Genomic DNA, 16,795 nt, shown 5'->3' on the forward strand with positions numbered 1-16,795 from the left:
TGTAAAAGAGGAAGGCCTTTTTCCTTCAAGGTATCAGCATCAGCGTCTCCCCTAGAATTGCTTCCTTGATGTCCCCAGTGGCAAGGCATGAAGAACCTGGCATTTTCAACACTGCACATTCACTCTGGATGGCACGCACATCAGCCAGTTTAAACATTCATGACTCTCCACTTAAGTGCATTTTGTGATATGTCAGTCTTGCTGCCTCACTGACTTTTTATTTTTTTAAGAGAGAAGATTCACAAGGATCTGGAAGACTATCAGTGTCCGGAGGTGCTGTGCAAAGAGCTCTTCTGTTCTCTGCCAGTACACATCCACCATCACACTTGACCACGTTCTAGTTCCACTCTGATGACCAAACAAGATTTTGTTTTCAGTTTCTGTATCATTCGTATTTCCCAAGTTGAGAACTGAATTCCTTAACTGCTTATTTATAACAGGATGTTTTACGTACCAAAATATCTGTAGCATCACATTCTAATTTCTTTAGAAAACACAGTTAAGTAATTGATCTTGAACTTGAGAAGCTACATTAAAATTTGAATAAATAAGTATATTAAGTGGGGAAAAACAAACAAACCCCAAGGAGCTGTCAGCATAAATCCACCAGCCTCACCTGGCTGTGATTTTAAGGACACAAACACAACTTTGTTGCTTTGGTTCATTTCCCTTAAATTTCACGAATTGCCCCAGATCTGTTTAATCTCTCTTCACAGCTAATGACACCATCTCTACTGTGCCACTTTACTCAGAACAGCATAAAATATACCAATGGTTCTTCAATCTTTGTCATTCACCGTTTTCTCTCCATCACCTAATTACCATCTCAGTTTGCTCTCTCAACATAAAGCAATACATGTCTAAACAACAAAACAGAAGGCTATGATGAACACCAGTGCCTTGGAGGCAACCTGCTTGCACAATCCAAAGGCACCAGCATTTCAGTAAACATGTGAAAGTAAGATGTCATCCAGGTTAGGAAGCAGAAGTGCATGACAGCAAGCTGTTGCAACTCCAGTGTAAAAGAAGGTGTGTACCCATTTTCCCTCAAAGGAAGCAAATAAACCATGGAATCAACAGCAGCATTCAGAATGCTCTTGGCTTTGCAGGGAGATTGATTTACAGCAACCACCACCACCTCACTTTCTGCCCAGAGCTCCTCCATACACTGCAGTTGCTAGAAGTAATGCTTGAAATTGCTGTCAGGGAAGGACTGGAGAAAAGCCGAGTTTGTTTATTTGGGGCCATTAACTGTATTTTACGTCTAGACGTTTCAGTTTCCCCTGATCACAGGAAACCTGCTATTCCTGAAAGCAGTAGTGAAGGGATTTCTGTTTTTATTTTTTTTTAAAGAAGGCACGCTGGGAAAGCTACAGTAAATCAGGGTAGGAGCGTGCAGTTCAAAATGCAGGGCACAGGATCAAAACCAGCATAAAAAACAGCTACTTTATAAACTAACAGCATCACTGCTAAGCTGGGAAGCAGTACGTGTAACCTTTCATCTCTCAGTCAGAATTTCTGATGCAGCTACGTCACATGACAGTCTTACTGGCTTTCTTACCTGCTTAGCCATCAGTGTAAATCTGTGCCATGTCACAGCATCATCATTATTAAAGGATATGGCAAAGAGAACAAGAACCAGAGAAAAGCAAACGCTGAACTCTAGTCTTAAGAGCACCAAAAAACTCCTTAGTCTTTACAGTCAAACATATTTTAGTGTTAAAAGAATTTCAGGTTCTCACGTTGTCTAAATGGCTTCTTCCACCTATGCAGAAGCCTCAATGACAGAACAGCGAGTGCCTGGAATGCAGTGGACAAACACTACCAGACAGTTTTGTGCTTTACTGAGACAAAATCTGAGAGTTAAATTTAGACTGATGACTTCTGCAGGCACTCAGATGTTTCTGCTTTAAGTTTTCTAGAAATTGCAAATGAGAACTTGGCAGAGTTTAAATTGACCCAGCATGTTTCTTCTGGGATCCAAATCATATTCTGTCCTATTACTCTGCAAAACTGTTAAGAAAAAAAAATCATGCTTTTCAACACATGGCTTCAGACAACTGACAGAGACATTCCATTTATTTTTGTGCTGAGAAGAAAACCACAGGTACCGTTTTTTCTTCTTCAAAAGTCACTACGAAAATTAATAGAGGAATCAAAGTTAGCTCCATGGCAGCATAAGCACAGTTTGCTGAACAGCACTACTTACGTAACTGCATTAATTCAAATATGGCTACGGTAATTTCTTTCCATTTACCATGGGAAAATACATTGCACTTGGAGACTCTGATCTCATTCTTAAATACTGGACACTTAGCAGAGCATGCAGGTGTCACCAAGCTGTTTTGTGGATGCAGCTGGTAATCCTTGCAAACTTATTTGCAACCTTTGAATGGCAGCAGAGACACTGTGTTGTTTTCTGCTTGTTTGCTTTGCAATACCATGAACAGTTGATTGAATGAAAAAGCTCAGAGGTTACAGACTGAAGAAATTTAGGTCGTTACTTCTCCATCTACTGGTAAACAGACAGCACTACCCAGTGTCCCCCTGCTAACCTACAGGATATTGTAATACTCAGAGCAGCTTAACAGCAAACACTAACATGTAATAAGCTCTTCCCTTTCGTTTGCAGGATGAAGTTTCAGTGTGCTGTTATCACAGAGCACAACGCAATCAGACTGAGCCGTACCACAAGAGTTTCACAGCACTTTCACAAACATTACTTTTCTAATCCCTACAGTAGGAATAAATCTGATAGTTTCCATGTAGAAGAGACCCTATCCACCAAAGTCTAAAGTAAATTTCCTAGTATCATAGTAAATCTATGGTAAGACTTGGAAAATAAATTAATTTTCCAATTCCCATACATATTAAGTTGCAGAATACACCACCCCCCTCACCCCTCAGCTTTTATTAGACTTTTTTAGTTCAATTTTAACAGACTGCTGTTGGCTGCTTCTGCTATTCCATTTCTTCTTCACAGGACCAGAGCCATCCTTCAAAGGCCAACTTGGCAAAAAGTCACAGTAAATGCTTGACAACAATTACCTCTAGACTCATGAGATTCAAATTAGCAATTCTGTATCTGAGTATGGTGTGATTAAACTCAAGAATTTAATTCAGAATGTGTCCTATTTTCAGACATTACATTTTTTAACCACTCTCTTTGGAACATCAGATGGACGTGGACTCAGACACCTCGTGTCTTTTGAAACGAGCGCAGTGGAGTCCTTCTTTTGTTAGCCAGCACCAGGCACAGAGTCTGTTCTCAGGAAGAATAGAAGCCAGAGAAATGAGAACATTTCAGGACACTGGTAAGGGACCTGTGCCATTCTGGAAGGTAAGGAGAAGCCACACAGCCCCACTGTGCAAAAGCAGTCCACTCTTCAGCATGGAGCTTCTTTCTCTGGGAACCAAGTTGTAGCATATTGTTTTGGCTTTGAATGTTGAATTTCAGGCATACTCCACAGTTTGGAGTCCAAGTCAGCATTAACATTAGACACAAGCCACAGAGAAACTTCCTGTCATTCAAGAGCCATTGTCCTGCTTTCTCACAGATACTGAGCTCCAAAAGATGTCCTCTGATAACTGCAAATATGAACTTTTCCCAGTTCTAGGGTGTTTAACTCTTAGATTTTCAGTTATTGCTTATAAATGCTGCTTCTTCTGAGAATGGACAAACATTTATGGCTTCACTGCATAAGCCCTCCAAAAATAACTTGAAAGTCAGTAGTTAAAACCCATCAGTGTATCATGTTTATTTTGCAGATCTGTTACCAACTCCTAGTATAGAAACTTTGCCAAAAATGAAACTTCTAAGAATTTTTTCACTATTGACTCCTGCTCTTAAAGGCTCTCCAAATTCCTCTTACAGCTCCACTGCTGGGAAAAGGAGGGAAAAAAAAACAACTGCTGCTTTTTGTTTTTAATTACTGGCCTGTTTTTGTCACCTGGAAAACCACACGTGAAGCTGGTGCACTGACAGGCAACTGCTTTTCAACATATGGAAGCATTTGGCCATTGAATTTTTTCTTCAATGGTTTCTTCAAGATTCTGATGCCAATTTACATTCGAAATAGCAATAGGTGACGCACCAATATCACCTGGTAGGACATCCCCTATTCCAGGGGCATGGGTGAGGAGATTTTTGAGCTCACAGCACCATCTCTCAATGCAGTTTTCCTCGACCAGAAGTGTCATATCCTCAAGTGTCCATCTGGGATAGAAAACAGTGAGAAAAAAATGATGCGTGCATTCAAGGACCAAGAGACACACTGAGACCCATAGACAAGAAAAAGATGTAACTTCTCAAAAGGCACTCAGGCACTACAGGTTAACTCGAAACAATCCCAAACAACTGATTGGCAGGCTACATTCCAGAATAAAATTGTGGGCATGTTTGCACTGGGTCTTGCTGGGAGACACTTTTCTGCCATGAACCTCTGGATGGTTTCATCAAGTTTTTTTCCCCCTCTTACAAAGATTCACTGAAAACTCAGCATGCAAGAGATCAAACAAGAGGTTAATCAAGATAAATGAACACAGAAGTTGGATAGTTGCCTCCTTTAAAACAATAAAGCAATTGTGTCCCATAGATATAAATAATTGTTGTAAAAACTCCAATCTGCACAATTGCAAAACCACCAACTACTCAGTTGGGAAAGAGTGATTGAAAGTAGCTTAATTACGAGTTAATTGCAGAAGGAATAAACACTTTTTCAAGAAGTGCATTATTGAGATAATAGAGACACTGTCTACAATGTCAGGTTTTACCCCATCACCAGACCCACTGCTAGCAGTCCCAGAACAGCGACAGCTCACCGTGAAGCATCCACAGTTTGACAGAAACAATGCAGGACTGTCAAAACCTCACGTAATGAACTGCAGTGGTACACTGTGAACTCTGCACATAAGGTTTTCTCTCCTGTACTGCAGAGAAACAGAGTGCTCCAGGAGCTTCCCTCTCCTCTCCCCACACAGCAGGCTGTACAGCTGCCCTGTTCCACCGCTGCTGCGCTGAGTGCCTGCAAGCTGCTCCCGTGCTGCAGTGCTGGACAGCCGCAGCCCAGCAGGGGAAGCGGTTTGGAGCTCCTGCAGCTCACAGGAGGAGCACAGCAGGCGGCCTGGCCCCACCAGCCAGCTCTGCCCCACATTCTGCCTCCCCATCCTCCAGCCTCCCATTCTTTACACATGAGGATGACAGCAAGCTTTTGCAACCACATGACAGTCTTAAGAAAGATTTTTCTTTCCCAACAAGAGTAGCCAAAAAGCACTTTTAAAAAATCTTTTCCACACCACCAACCTTCTCTTTAAACGCTGCTGTAAAGAATGCTGCAGTCCTTTCACAGCATAAAGGATGACAATTTTCTGATCTCCAGAATTCTGAAGTATGAAGAAAACTTAGGACTACATTTTGTGGACAGTATGCATGCAGTCAACCAACTACACACAGTTTTTACAGGAAATATTCTGAGCTTTGTAAACATGAGGAGCACAAATAGAAACAGAACAAGGAAAAGAAAAGAGGGGAAGTACAACAAATCCCTGCACTCCTCAGCTCTCAGCCAAAATTCAGTCTTCTATGTACTGAGCATGAGACTTGCTAGTGTATGTACTGTGCAGTGAGGGTAAAGAGACTCATTGAGACACAGCACACCTGCTAAAATTGGCAGTAAAATCAGTCAACTCCTGCAAATCAGTAGTGCCCAGTGCAAACAGAAAGCAAGTCTTCATTTCTCTGGCACAAGATTATGGCAAGTACCACATACAGGTCAAACATTTATGAACAAAAGTAAAGAATCTAGTCAAGGCATTTACATTAAAATAAAGATTGCATTTCACTGTGTGAGAAAAAAACAACCAGTAAGTGTACCAGAGTCCTAAGCTCAGATGAGCTCTGCTCAAGCAGTTCTTCCTAGGAAAAACAGCATGGAGACAGCCTGAGCCAACTACACCCACTGCAGAAGCACCAGGATGATATTCAGACATTGCAATAATTGCTACAGCATCCATAGTAAAAGGATACAGGAAATAAGGAGTGAGCTTTTGACACTTTCATCTGGACTTCGCCCACCTATGGGCAACTCATTGATCCAAATTAACTCAACTCCGTATTTGAGTGTTTCTACTCTGAATCCTTTCCTGCCTTAGCATTCTTTCAGTACCCATGCTCGCCACCAAATACCATTAAACTTGACAGAGTCAGAGAAAGTTTTGTAGACATAATGCTGGAAGGATGACCAACATTCTGTAAGGAAGAGACCAGTGGCACCTTTGCACGGTACTGCTGCAACTTCTCACCAAGGATGGAATTCTGTTATGACAATGCTGTGTTTGTGCTGCATTACTAAAAGCACATTTGGAAACATCTCAACAGAAACCAAAACAGAGGTATGTTACTACCCAACTACACAGGAAAAGATTCATTTGTAACATGCAGCCAGTTTAACAATTGCAGATTCCACATTAAAGAGCACAAAATGTTCCACCTTTGCACTAGTTAAGTTTGACTAAGAACTGCAACTTACTGAGCAATGCTCAAAGCAGGCTGTACTGTTCCCCTTTTAAGATTCTCCTTTAGCACGTCACAATTCCTCAGCAGCTGAAGCTCTATCAGTAGTTCTGTTCAAGCCCTCTCTGCAAGTTTTCTCAGCTCTGCTATTTTGTTTCTCGCTGAAACTGAACTTGAAGCTCAGGCTCCAGACCCATAGCAAGAAATTAAACAACAGAACTTTGTTCATTTGTTTATGAAAGAACCAGGAGGTCTCCAATTTCAGGTTCTTCAGTGTTCTGGTTAGGGTGGAAACAACGTAACGTGGTTGAAATTTAGGAGCATTCAGTTTTTAATCAGAGACCTGCTGGAGATGCACGCTGCCTTTCACTATAATTACCTCAAATAGCGTCATCACTATTTAGATAGCAACAGATTATTTTCTCTAAAACACATCATACTGTGAAATGTAAACTGGACGAGCATCACACTGATTAGCTGCTACAGCATAAGCATGCAAAGAATTGTTCTAAATCAAATTTATTCCTGAGCAGGATAGTTTTGAAAGGAACAGTCCAGCCCCAGTCAGTCATCTCTAAGTACAAAAAAACGTAAAATGTATTTAGAAGCTACAGTGTCAGGATTAGCATAATTTACTAGGACTGAAAATTCAACCAAACTTCTTAAATTTGGTTGAAATACTTGAGTTACAAGAGGTTCTTATGCACTTTCAAGGTGGGAGTAGTGATTCTTTTCTCTTACACAAATTTAGACAACTGTGTTCTCTTTTCAGCCTCCTGGCCATCTGTAGAGATAGGGAGGTGTGTGCAGATGTGGGCTCAGAGCAGAATGAGCTACTTGTCTCAGCTTGTATTTTTGGCAGCCACCAATTTCACCCTCACCCACCAGAAGCAAAGCAGTTACCAGCCTTGTCTTCAACCCCTTTTCTAAGTATCTGCCTTTCTTCCTGGCTTTGCTGGAACACTTGTCACCATATTTGCCCAAATACATTAATTAGTGGCTTTAAACTAACAGTTTTTGCGATGGAAACATTTCAGGTCTTTAAAGAGGGAAAAGACTGAGATTGAAAGTGGAAGAGGAGCAGATGTCCACGTTCTCTAAGTTCATACCATATACATTTGACAAATAACTCCAGACAATATCAGATATTACATCTGAAATCTCCTTTCCCCATCTAATGCTGTCCTAAGTCTTCATAAGGCAACTGAGCTCAACTTCCTTTGCTTTACTTAGGATCCATCTGCTAGCTCCAACAGGGACTTAGGTAGAACTTCAGTCTAGATTAATTAAAGAACTGGAGGAAACTTCCATTCTCACTGCACTTGTTTTTCAGGAAAGGAACCAGGGCCATAGAAATTTCTTCTTTCAGTTCACTTCAAGGTACAGAGTCGAGCAACTGACATTCACCTACAGTATTTCTAACTTTAATTAACAGCACACCCCTACCAGGCACACTTGTCGCGCCTTTATACAAAAAGCAGAAGCCATAGAATCATATAGCATGTGCTGGAATAAAGATACCACACAGAAGTTTCTAAAGCTTTACCCATTTCAACAGTGACAACCAAATTCAGTGGGGTGCACCACGCTGCCTGGTTTCCAATGCCCTACAACAAATGGCAGCATTTTTCAAGTCTCCTCCAAGATCAGCTCTGTGACTCAACAAAATCCAGTGCTAAAGATCCATCCCCCTAACAAAAATAATAATTCATAATCTTGTTGCCAGTAGGATAGATCACTTCATACTGAAGTCTCACCAGACAAGATCAGCAGCATTGTGCGCCCATGAAGATCCTGATCCCAAGCCTCAAGTCTCCTCATCTTCTGTGACTGCTGAGCTAAAGCTCATTTCTAGAAACAGGCAATTCTTGTTCTCAAACCAGCTCCACAGAGCTTCATGCTCACTTGTAGTCCCTTAATGCTTTTCCAGGAAGGCAGACACTGCCAGCTGAGAACTATGATTAGGGAAAGACTCTGCTTAGGGTTATAGACACCTGAATTAACACAGTGGCTTGGGAGAAACATTTCCGTGTGTAACATCGTATTCATACCTCAGAGGATACTTAAGGACACCTCAGGGCCCAAGGCTTTAAACACTACACTGATACTCAGATTTGCTGTGCTACAAGTCAAACAAGAAATGCATTTAGTGAAAGTGTCTCCCCTCCCAAGAATAAAAGGAAGGAGAGAAATAAAGGCCTTCCAAATCAACTTGCTCTTTGCTGCTCCTCCTGTGGGGCAGCGTATGAGGGGTAACGGCAGTTCCTCCCTGCTGAGTTTGTTTGCTCTTAGGTCAAACAGCCAGTTCAGCTTCAACCATTGCTTCACTTCTAACTACATCAGGAGCTTTAAGGTCCAAAACCTTAATGGGTGCTGTTTTCTAACATTTCTCCAGGTTCTGACATCTCATGGTTACCCACTAATGACAGTGTTGTTCTCAATCAGATATTCAAACATTTAATTTTTCAATAAAGTCAATTTAAAGTAAATGGGCAGTAAGAATGTGAAGTAGCAAAATTTAATTTAATGTGCTAGCCAGACATGCCCCAAATTTATTTTTAAGGATACAATTAAGAATAATTTAATTCCCTTATGCAGATATTACATAGAAGAGAAACACTGCCGTAAAAAGAATTTACTACTATTGTACACAAACCTTATGACAGATAAATTAGAGCCCAGTAACAAAACGTAAAGAATATGCTGCTTTATGTCAATCACAAGCAGCATTTCGGGGCTATTCAATAGTTTGCCAAGCCACAGCATAAGAGAACTGCTTTAAATCAATCCATGCAACAGGATCACTTCAGTTTCCACAATCCAAGAGATCTCCTAAAATAGCAAATGGATTTCATAAGACGATTCCTCTTCAGCATCCACCAGCACCTCCAGTTTGCCAGCATATTAAGAAAGCATTCTGCTATGAAAAGAGAAAAATTTTGCATAGCTGTGGAAAAATTCCATGAAGTGAAACAATGAGGGCATGGCTTTTAATAATCCATGGTCTTTACTACTTGAGAAACCAATCAGCAAATGTGCAGATGGCCCAGTAACAGAGCAGCTCCGGTTGGCTGCACAGAAAATCCACACATAGGATTAGTCTCAATTCTTGGTTTTAGCTGGCAGAGGACAGACACAGCAGTCCAGTACCATGCTTTACATACCTTTCAGTAGCAGCAGAACAAACTACATGCTCTGAATTTTTTCTTATGTTTCCCCTATAACTAGCACCTTGCCTACATTCCTGTACTGCATAGGAAATGAACAGAAAGGTCAGAACATGCATTGCAAAGCAAAACTAGGAATATGGGGCAACAGACCAACATGGAGCGGGGTCCAAAAATTCTCAGTCCTCCTTCATTCCGTGACACTTAAAGGTCCAGAAACATGAGGCAATCTTGCTACAAAATAAAGTAAAAAAAAAAAAGTGCAAGCAGTTTAACTTACCCACATGATTTGTAACAATTCCTACACACACTTTTTCTTAAGGAGACATAAATTTAGAGTTATTCAGAGAAGTGGAACACGATCTGTGTGAGCTGACACAGTGCACCACTGTCTGCATTTTCTGTCGTCATTGCTCTGTGAAAGGCTCACACGTAAGAATGAAAAACTTCACAAGTGCCAAGAAATGCAGAAGAACAACTGAAAAAATATTGTCTCTGGTCTTGTCATTTTTATTAACCACTGCTTTAAGTAGAAATAGAAGCAAATGTTTTCAGGTAGGGCACCTTAGGCCTTTTTTTCCAGAAACTTTGCACAACAAAATTATATTTGTCACATGCATACTTCAAGTACAACATCTGTACTAAAACAATTATTTTCTTAGAAATGTTTGAGATTTGCATTTTTCTGCTATTTAAATCTGTAATGTTACTTTTAACAGGATTTTTCCCTTTAATTTCATGGCTGCTGCATATATAGCAGTAAAATAACCTTCACTTGCCAATACTGCTCATTTTATAGGAAATCCAGGACACTACATCAGCCAAGCTTTCCTCACGCATATGTTGTTGAACAGAAGAGCCTTCTCTCCCTGACCTCAATACAAACTAAGTTACAGAAATGTGATGCTGAAGTCCTCTGTTGGCATGGCTACACTTATCTTAAGCCCTAACTCACCAACAGCTGCCAGTTAGCATAGCAGGGCACAGACTGAAGCGCAGCACTCTCGCTTCCCTAGCACCTCCCTCAGACAGCCAGGACTGCCTCTCACAGTTGCCCAGGGATGCTCCCTCATCCAGCCCAGCACAGATACTCAAACTGCCACCTTCTTCAGTTTTCTTTTACATCTAGAAGCGCCAGCATGTCCACGTGCATTACCCATAACCAAGGACAAGACTCTGAAAGCTTTACAGTTTTTAACAGATATATAATGCCAATCACAGTGGCTTTTTCCACACATAAGCTTGTTAGCCAGCCAGGGCATCTCCCCCTCCCTTCTTTCCAGCCATGGACATGCTCTTCAAAGAGCTCTATTTATATGCCAAGTTACAAAGTTCAGCTGCTTCCAGAGCAACATGGAAAAAGTGCAGCTTTTATGGTTCTACAGTGAGGCTTTTTCACAACTCGAAGCAGCCTGGACTGGTTTCTTTTCTCCCACAGCCTTCTTCCCTCCCCACCTCAACAGGATTCACTTCATAAATGAGAGACAGCTTAAAAGAAAAAAAACTCTGCCAAGACAGACCCTTGAGGAACACCAAAAAGCTTCCAAAGAAAAGAGCTCCGCAACCTTAAGCATCACTGTTACTGAATGAACATTCAAGGCAAATACTGCTTACAAGCTAGAAACGGGTTCCCAAGATCTGCAAGTCTACCACAATTTAAACTGCTTCACAAACACATACAGAAGGCATGCCCTCTGCCCTCATTGCTCTGCTCCTCTTTTCCCAATGGCCTTCTATACAACTGCTCAGCTAAGTTCAGACCCTGCTTTAAGAATAAGGATCAGCACACATGGCGCCGATCTTCTGCAATCACCTTCCATTTGCCTACGCTTTCTTCTTAGTTCCTTCTGAACCTCTGCTATGAAACCAATTGCATCTGCAGTGCCATCTCAGAGCAGAAGCCATGAGGCTGGATTCAGCCACTTACTCACCTGGGGTTCCCCCAACACACAAGGATTTCTAGAAAAAAACCTTCCTCAAGTTCCTCAAGAAATTCAGTCCTGGATTCCTTCCTTGCATTTAAGCTCCTGAACCCTCTGGAGCAAGAACTGGTGCTTCATCAGCATCCTTTTTGTGGAGAGACAATATTGTCAGTAGCTCAATAATAATGATTCATGTGGAAGAACACCCCCCCCCCCATCCCCTCCCTTATTATTTTTTTTTTTAATTTACAAACAGGCATAAAAATTCTGCAAGGACAAAAGATTCTACACAGAATTTGAGAACAAGCTCTGGACTTGCATTATCAATGACAAGATAATGAGAAGCAGAAACCTGAAAGTATTAAAACCACACCATTAGCAATCCGTACCCACTCTTTTCCCCATTCCTCCCCTTCTGCACCAACGTGAAGCAGAGAAAAACTGGAAGGTTCCAGAGAGCAAAAAAAAAGACACATGCATCCTAAACACAACCAAGAACGTAGCACAGGTTACAGGCAGCCCCAGCTGCTCTCACGGCCTTCCTCTCCCTCCCAAACCTGCAGGAATAACTGCAGCCCATCTTTTCTGATGGATCGTCTCAGAGGCAGACTGTCCACCTTCTGGGGGAATGCAGAGAGCAACCACCATGCACACACAAAGGACTACACCAACAGTCCCTATAGGCACCACAGGCCTTCCTCCCAGCCCATCCCAAAAACCTTTTCCCTGTTACGTACCAAAGGCCTCCCTCACAGCCCCTGTATGTCTCCATCTCCCTTCCTTCCTGCCAACACCAGGCCCTCCCTGCCTCCTCCACTGCTTCCTTCGGGTGCTCCAAAAACAGTTACTGCATTCTCAAAAAGAAAATCCGCTAAGACCAATTCTTCAGAGAGCCCTGCCTTCTCCTTTCTTTCCAAATTACTCTGCACGAATGAAGGAGAGAATTTTAATTTTCTTTTTCTTTGTCCCCAGAGCACACAGCCACATTTCTTATACGAGATGTGGAACGCTTGACAGCTACAACATCCACCCAAGTCTTGCACCACGTTAGCTGCACTTCTTTACAGGAGGCGTAAAAATTCCATTTTAAACTTTACAGAAGTCAAAGGGCGGCAGCAGGCAGCCGAGAGCCCGGCGCAGGCAGGACTGCTCCATTTCACGCCCGTTTCCAGCGCTCCACTCGGTGCCATCGGGCGCAGCTCTCGGCGCAGGACATTTTCTTACTTTCCGCAAATCACACAGCGCCATTTGCAGGGGCGTGTAAATAAATAATGCCATTTCGCCAGGTAACGCGCGTTTCTACTTCAATTCGAAACTCAGGACCCCGTTCGTCCTCCCGGCTCGCTACCGCCATAGGAACCATCGGCTTCGCGATCCTCAGAGGGCAGCCGGCGCCGGGGGACGCAAACCACAAACCGATGGCGCCCCGCTCCGCGCGGCGGGCAGCGGAGCGGGGGCCAACTTCGCGGAGGACCCCCGGCACCCGCCCGGCACCTGCCCGCCTCCTCCGCCTCTCCGTCCCCGTCCGAGGACGCTTCCGCCCCGCCGCCCGTCCGCGCCCGGCCCCGGCCGCCCCGCACCTGTGCCCGCCGCCAGGTACGGCCGCACCTCACGGAGCGGAACCCCCAACGGCCGCCGCGCGCCGCGACCCTCCGCGCGCGCACCGGCGCCCCCCGCCCCGCGCCGCCTCCCCTCCCCCGCCCTGCCCTTGCCTCCTGCCCGCAGTGCCCGGTGCAGTGGGAGGAGCGGTGCCCGGCGCCCGCCTCCCCTCGGGATCGTTCGGGGACCGCCGGCGGCCGCCTCCGGCCCTCCCCGCCGCCCACCCGTCTCACCCCGCTCGCCGCCGGCCCCGCCGCAGCCCCCGGCCCCGGCCCGGCTCCGCGGCCCCGTCCGGTTCCTCCGGCTCCGCAGCGGCGAGCGGGGCTCCGGCACGTGACAGCGCCCGGCGCCCCCATAGGCTGCGGCTGCCGGGCAACGTGAGCCCGCCCCCTCCCTGCACCTGAGAGAGAGCCTTACGCCAACGACGTAGGAAGATGCCGGCCCGCCGCGCCAAGTGCGTAGCGGCGCCCCGCCGGCCGTTTCCTCCCTCCTCGCGGCAGCGCAGCGCAGCCTTGCGGAATTGACGTAAAGGTTCCCGGCCCGGCCTGGCCGATTTCCTACCTGCAGCTGCTACTCCTTGCGTAGCCTGCGTAATCCTACCCGTCCCCTGAGGAGAGCGCTCTCTGCAGCTCGGACGGCTCCCGCGGATGTGCGGGTGAGGAGCGGCCAGGCCCGCACCAAAGAACGTCACTTACGTAAAGCCCCTCAAAGCGGTCGGTGTTCTTACGGATTCTCCGTAATGTCGTCAGCGCGAGCACTGCACCTGAGAGGGTTCCTGGTGCGCAAATGCCGTAGGTGCTAGCGCGCCGGGCGCAGAGTACGTAAGCAGCGCGGTAGGGTCCTCCCCATCCCTGTGGGCCTGGTGCGAGGCGAAGGCGGGAAGCAGGTGTGTGCGAGGCGTGTGAGCGCGGCTCCAGCGCTCCTCAGGGAGCCAGGAGCCGCCGACCCACCTCGGGCTTCTCTAGCCGCCAGATCTCACTGCTACCCGCCCGCCACAAACGCCCCAGGGCCGTGAGGGTAACCCTCACCGCGGGCGTCGTTACCCCGTGAGGCGATGGGCACGGCCTGGCCTGAGGGAGAGAGGAGCTGAGGGGTGAGGTGGGGTCCCAATGCCCTTTCATCAGTGTGCGTGCTTCACGGATTTTATACCCTGCTTCGAAATCTGAAGCAGTGCAGAAAGAGAGCAGCTGCCCGAATTGAGCTGAGAAGCAGTGTTTCCTGGTGGGTTTCTGTTCTCCATCTGGGTTCCTCAGTTGTTGCCAGAGGGCTTAAAATCGATGCTTTCCTGTGGTGAACGTGGCAGGTTGGGCTGCGCGAGGGGTATGGCAGGCAGCAATTACCTCTTTCCCTTCTAGGGATGGGGACAAAGAGCCGTTCTGTGGTTAGGTGTAAATTCTGCCACTGAGAGCTCTGGAGCTCCGTCCACCACCAGCAGTGGGGTGGGAATGCTCAGCAACGCTTTTCAGACCCTTCAGAGAAGCCTCTTGCAGCCTTTTGATGAGGAGAGGGGGCTGAATCTGATGGTTGGTGGTTTTTTGTTTCCTTTGTCTGTGTGCTGCAGAGCATCTCTGTGCTTCTGCTTCAACATCCAAATGGCCAATAGCTTCACGTTTCATGGCCTTAAATGATATTTGACTTGTAATTTGTGTTTTAAAAAAAGTTTTTTTTCTTCAGACTTAGCAGCCTTGGTATCAGTGTAAGGGATGAGTGCCCCCAGAGCTGACTGCATGAGTGCATCTAAATTTCCACAAGGTTTCCCAGTTTAAGTGCTTTTTTCAACTTTGAACGTGGCATCTATGCTGTATGGTATCACTTTTCAGAACTAATCCAATATAGGCTGTAAGATGAAAGAAATTGACTGGGGAGCTCCTTGCTAGCATAATCAATGCACAGCATGCTGTGTTAAAGCAGCCTGTGAGGAACTTTGGCAAAGGCAGTAGGTTCGGGAATTCTGCAGTGCCGAAGATAAGCAGTAAGTTTCATTCAGAACAGCAATTTGCAGCATTGCAGTGGAAGAAGAAAACACATATGCATGGAAACATGACCTGTAGTGGGAGGTTCAAACTGAGCTGCTTATGGTTGGTACGCTTCTTCACAAGGCTTGTCTAAGCTGTCACCCTAGTCCTGAAGAAAGACAGCCCTACTTCTGTAATGGTGCATAAGGAGTATTAAAAGGAGAAGCATGTCTAATGACTCTCAATTACTGCTTTCCAGTCTAGAATTGGGAACTTTTGAAGCAATAAGTGAATTTACCAGAATGTCCTGTTGCCTTGTAGCATAGGCCTTTGACAAGGGGCAAGAAAGTAACAGCTAGATAATCAAGGGACATTCCAAGGACTTGATGTAAGGACACTTTTGTTTGAAATTGATTGCAGCAAATGACGACGTACCAATGTAGCCTGAACAAAGGCTGATGGAGGAGACAGAGGAACGGGGAGCTGTGGAAGAATGGTGACTGCAGTGCAGCTGGAAATGTAACAAGGAGAGAGAAACATACAGGAGACTGCATCTCAGATAATGAAGAAAGGTATTTTCAGGTAAGGCATGAGTTGTATGTTTTCTTGAATTTTAAGATTTTCCATGGAGTTATCATTTGGGCTAGTTGTTTGCCAAGGGCTAGGGGAAAAAAAAGATAGGAAAGAGGAATGGTGGATTAATTTAGAATACAGGGAATTGGAATAGCTTTGGCACTGCAGCACAAGGTTATCTGTTTAACACTGAAAAGAACATCTGATGTTTGAAGAAAGTTTACCAATTTTCTTTAGACTTCATTAAATAAAATGGAAGAAATAGAAATGTATATTCTAGGTGTAGTCAGTAAGTGATGAGGACTTGAATTGTGCCAAAGATCAGCCAGTTATATGGAAGCAATATACAGATCTGAGATGTTAATACAGAGAATACTTGTGGTAAGTGACTGAAGTCTTCTAAGACTGTTTATTTCACTGAGATTTACTGAGACATTAAATGTAGTTTGTAAAAATCTCAGTGCCTGGACTGATTTTACAGCTTGCAGATCTTATTGTGGTTATCTTGCATTCCATAAATCTGATAAAAAAAATTTATTGCCAGTATTAAATAAAAAATAGAAGCAAAGCAGGAGTTGCTGTGTGACCAACGTATGAAAGCAGTTTTCATGGAGACCAAAAAAAAATCCCTGGAAAAATGGAGGAACTCTTTACAGGAAGCTGTTGAAAGTTACTGATTTTAAGGTTGGCATGAATGAGGCACTGCAACCTGCAGCAGGGCACCTCGTGGGAGGATGTCCTTGGATGCTTCGCATCAGCCACAAATGCTGCATTGAGGACTAAGTGACTATTAGCTACAGTAAAGAGAAAAAAATCCTACCTGAGCAAGGATAAAACGTAACTTATCAAATTTCAAGTGTTTGGCATTGTTTGTGGACAAATGGGATTGTTCATATAGAGCCTGAGGGAAGAGATACTCTTGTAATAGCTCAGAAAAGAGATCTCTGTTTGAGGCTTGCCTTTGTCCAGTGACCCAGTTCTTTACAGGTTTCAAATTCTGCCTTTAGGCATAAATACTAAAGTTAATGGGATTTGTGCAAAACTATCTGAGGACAGAGTGAATTGGGG

General features: G+C 44.5%; 2 protein-coding genes across 18 annotated transcripts in view; one reads left to right on the forward strand and one right to left on the reverse strand.

The window, feature by feature from the left end:
* Positions 1-13,895, reverse strand: part of LOC125702592 (spermatid perinuclear RNA binding protein) — a 72,789-nt gene extending 58,894 nt beyond the window's left edge. For 4 of the 15 annotated variants that reach the window (XM_048966095.1, XM_048966093.1, XM_048966092.1 and 1 more), the window contains exon 1: positions 4,095-11,577. The gene's annotated coding sequence lies outside the window, so the exon portion shown is untranslated. Of the gene's footprint in view, positions 1-4,094; positions 11,580-11,609; positions 11,746-13,180; positions 13,203-13,432; positions 13,531-13,760 lie in introns of those variants that run through there. The other 11 variants (XR_007380646.1, XM_048966086.1, XM_048966080.1 and 8 more) reach the window with 7 other exon arrangements.
* CRB2 (crumbs cell polarity complex component 2) overlaps positions 13,739-16,795 on the forward strand; it is a 65,409-nt gene continuing 62,352 nt past the window's right edge. The window contains exons 1-2 of one of the 3 annotated variants that reach the window (XM_048966063.1): positions 13,739-13,854; positions 15,575-15,736. The gene's annotated coding sequence lies outside the window, so the exon portion shown is untranslated. Of the gene's footprint in view, positions 13,855-14,026; positions 14,421-15,574; positions 15,737-16,795 lie in introns of those variants that run through there. The other 2 variants (XM_048966064.1, XM_048966062.1) reach the window with 2 other exon arrangements.

Source organism: Lagopus muta, chromosome 19 (genome assembly GCF_023343835.1).
Source record: "Lagopus muta isolate bLagMut1 chromosome 19, bLagMut1 primary, whole genome shotgun sequence".
Classification (NCBI taxonomy): Eukaryota; Metazoa; Chordata; class Aves; order Galliformes; family Phasianidae; genus Lagopus; species Lagopus muta.